Here is a 4,590-nt window from a genome sequence, read left to right on the forward strand (position 1 = left end):
ACCTATGAAAGAGGGATTTGGAATTTATTAACTTGAAAGTAAAATTATTTAACTTGATTTTAGATTTAAAAGGTGTAAACCTGAAGTCAAAAAAGATAAAGTAAAATTTGAAAAAGTACCTAAAATCTTCTCAGTTCACCTTCAAAACAATTCCCAGATTTCAGAAGCTATTTACCCCAAACCACAAAGCAAGTAAGTAGTAGAATTAAGGTAAGGATTATTATAAAAATCACAAGGAATTTTATTGTGAATGTAGATGTTCAAGTTGCTTTGGACTTCAGAGATACAGGCTGAAGAAGACCAGAGGTGTGGCTGCAATCCTAGACCCCTTTTATTTCTCACAGCTTGCATAATAGATGTCAATAGATAGTTCTTCATTTACAGAAGCTCTGTACCAAACAGGAACTCAATAATCTTATTTTGAATTTTTTCAAATGTGACATAAATGGATATCAAAGAAAGAGGAAATTAGACAAAGGCATCAAAATGATTTAGACCTTCACAGTCAATAAAGTTTTGTGGGAGAATAATTGTTTTGCATGTTTTTATATGATTAGCTGAATTCATTTTTTATGAGCTGAGATGGAGGAAAAGAAAAGCCACCCACCTCTAAGTTGTGTTCATTTTTCTAACAAAAGAAAAATATTTATAATTTGTGGCAGGACAGAATGCCGATAAATAGATATGGAGAATTATCAGATCTCCCTACACCAAATACATTTGCCACTCTTCTAATAAGGTATTAAGCTAAATAAATACATGGAGATTCATGTCAGATATAAGAAATGTGAAATCCCCTCACCTTCAGTGAGATAGCCCAGATTACATGGAAAGAATTTTTTGACTAAACTAGATGCAAGAGGCCAACACAAAGCCTTTTATGCCAGAACTTGTTTATTAATATTTATTGCAAGAGATTGGCTTATGCGATTTTGGGAGCTAACCAGGCAAGTCTGAATTCTGTAGGGTAGACTGTCTGCAGTTTTCAGGTGAAATTTATTTTTCAAGGAAACTTCAGTTCTGCTTTTAAAGTACTTAACTGATTGGATTAGACCCCCCTAAGTTATTCAGGATAATATCTTTTACTTAAAATCAACTGATTATAGATTTTAATCACATCTAAAAAATAATCTTTACAACACATCTAGATTAGTGTTTGATTGAATAACTGAAGACTATAGCCTAGCCAAGTTGTTGGCACATAGAACTGACCATCACAACATATATTTGAATAAAGGACAATGATTGCAGGATCTTTTCAACAGATGCAGAAAAAACATTTGAGAAAATCCAACATTTTTTATGATAAACACACACACACACACATACACACACAAACACACCCAGTAAACTTGAAATAGATGTCCTGTTCTGATAAACTGTATCTAAAAAACAAAAACAAACCTCAGAGCTAATGATACTAATGGTGAAAGATGGAAAGATTACCTAATAAGATCAGGAATAAGAAAAGGATGTCAACTCTCATCACTTCTGTTCAATATTATATGGAGAACCTACTCATATCAATTAGACAAGAAAAATAAAGTAATTTAGACTGGAAAGGAAGAAGCAAAAACATCTGTATTCTCAGATGATATAATCTTATATGCTGAAAATCCCAAGGAAACCACACGTACACAAAGACTGCTTTATCTGTAAGTTTAGTAAGGTTGAAACATATAAGTTCAATACTCAAAAATCAATTATATTTGTATACACTAGCAATGAACAATCTGAAAATGAAATATGAAAAAAATTCCATTTTCAATAGCCTCACAAATAATAAAATGCTTAGAAATAAATTTAACAAAAGAAGGGCAAATCTTCTGTACTGAAAACTATAATTTGTCATTAAAAAAAATAAAGAAGACCTAAGGAAAGGAAAAAAACTCCCATATTTATGAGTTGGAAGACTTAATGTTGTTAAGATGGTAAGACACCAAAATTAATCTACAAGTGCAATGACATTCCTATCAAAATTCCAGCTGCCCATTGGCAGAGATTAACAAACTGTCCCCAAAATTCATCTTGAAATTCAAGAGCTCCAGAAGAGCCAAAATGGTATTATAGGTTTTAATCAAATTTGTTCAGTGTTTATTGTTCAGTGTTCAATGAGGAGTTACAATTCTTGATTTCAAAACTTACTACCAAGCTCTTGTAATCATACAGTATAGTACTGGTGTAAGGAAAGATGTATAGGTCAATGAAATAGAATTGACAGTCGAGAAATATACACATATATTTACAGCTAGCTGATTTTCAACAAGGATATCAAGGAAATTCAATGGTTAATAAATAATTTAACAAATGGCTCTGGAAAAACTGCATATCCACAGATGAAAGAATGAAATTTAACCTCATCCTCACACCATACACAGAGTTAACTCAAAATGGATCCTTAACCTAAATGTAAGAGCTAAAACTATGAAACTCACAGAAGAAAACAGGCATAAATAGTCACTTTTGTTATCTTGAATTAGACAATAGATTATTAGATATGAAAACAACGTCAAAAAAAATTCCAACTCATCAAACTAAAAACATTTATGCTGCAAATGTTACTATCAAGAAGTAAACGACAACCCATGGAATGGGAAGAACTATATTTTCAAATTTTATATTTGAAAAGGCACTAATATCCAGAGAACATAAAGAATTCTTACAATTTAATAACAAAAAGACAAATGATCTAATTGAAAATGGACAAAGTTTCCAAAGATGATATCCAAATAGCCAGTAAGTACATGAAAAGATGCTCTACTTCACCCAGTCATTAGGAAAATGCAAAAAAAAAAAGAGAGAGAGATAGAGAGATACCACTTCACATCCAGTAGAATGGCTGTAACAAAAAGACAGACAAGAACAAGTCTGACAAGGTTGTAGAGAAATTGGAACACTCATATATTATTGGCAGGAATGTGAAATGGTGCAGGCATTTTGGAGAATAATTTGATATTTCCTTAACATATGAAACACAGAGTTACCAAATGTTGTAGCACTTCTTTCTGGAGAAATACCCAAGTGAAATCAAAGTATACATCAATAAAAATTTTGTAAATAAATTTTGTAGCAACATTATTCATATAGCGAAAAAGGAAAATACCAAAATATCCATCAGATCATGAGGGGATAAGTAAAATTGGTATATTCATACAATTGTATATCATTCAGCTATATAAAGAAAGGAACAAAATACTGACACACTCTACAACATGGGTGAACCTTAAAAATATTATGCCGAGTGAAAGAATCCAGACACCAAAGATGACATATTGTATGAATTACATTTATATGAAACATAATGAAAAGACAAATCTTTAGAGACATAAAGTAGATTAGTGGTTTTCTAGGGCTGGGGGTAGAGTCTGGATAGGAATGAGGAGTGACTTCTAAAGGATAAGGGTTTCTTCTGGGTTTATGAAAATGTTCTGAAACTAGATTGTGGAGATGGTTGCACAACTTTGTGAACATAGAAGAAGGAACTGAACTGTACACTTCAAATGGGTGAAGTGTATATCTCATTAAAACAATTAAAAATTATTAATACTTTGGTAACATGAGGATAAAATATAAAAGCATGAAGACTCCATGTATTATCTCTATGGGTTTTCAAAATTACTTTGGACTATAAATTTAAATCTAAAAAGATGTAATTTAACAATGTCAAAGGTTAACCCAGTACTAAATATAAAATACCAACAGTATTACAGAATACTCGAGAAACAAGAATTCATTTAATCCCAATATGTATCAATAGTTTGATATGGTTGTCAAAATAGAAGAGAGATATATGTTATGATATGTTAATAAAAATATTGTGCCTAGAACAAGGAGGTGACACTTTCTACTGAACAACAGGTCAAATCAGTTCTTGGTCCCAAAATTTAAGAAAGCATTGAAAAAAATGTGTTTTGTCTAATGAAGAAAACCTGGGTTAATTTAAATGAACAAACTATGTAATATAAAATCAGTTGATAGAACTGATGGGTTTAACCTAAGAGAGGTCTGCATAGGCAATTCTTTTAAAATATTTGACATAAATTACTTTATTCTAATGTAAAGTAGTACCTCTTGCTCAAGAAAGCACAATTAAAAACAATGACATTCTTTTCCATGTAGCTGTCCAGTTTTCCCAGCACTTCTTATTGAAGAGCTTATCTTTGCTTCATTGTATATCCTTGCCTCCTTTGTCACAGATTAGTTGACTATAGGTGCATGGGTTTATCTCTGGGTTTTCTATCCTGTTCCATTGATCTATATTTCTTTTTTTGCACCAGTAACATATTGTCTGGATTACTGTAGTTTTGTAGTATAGTCTGAAGTCAGGGAGCCTGATTCTTTCAGCTCCGTTTTTTTTTTTTTTCTCTCAAGATTGTTATCATTATTCAAGGTTTTTTGTGTTTCCATACAAATTGTACAATTTTTTGTTCTAGTTTAGTGAAAAATGCCATTGGTATTTGATAGGGATTGCATTGAATCTGTAGATTGCTATAGATGAGTAAAAAGTTAAACAAACTGAAAAATCAACAGCTCTTCTTAGATCTGTAAGTGAAGTGAGGTCACAGAGCAAACAACTCTAGCCCAAATTGG

This window comes from Lipotes vexillifer, unplaced genomic scaffold, assembly GCF_000442215.2.
Source record: "Lipotes vexillifer unplaced genomic scaffold, Lipotes_vexillifer_v1.1 scaffold1402, whole genome shotgun sequence".
Lineage (NCBI taxonomy): Eukaryota > Metazoa > Chordata > Mammalia > Artiodactyla > Lipotidae > Lipotes > Lipotes vexillifer.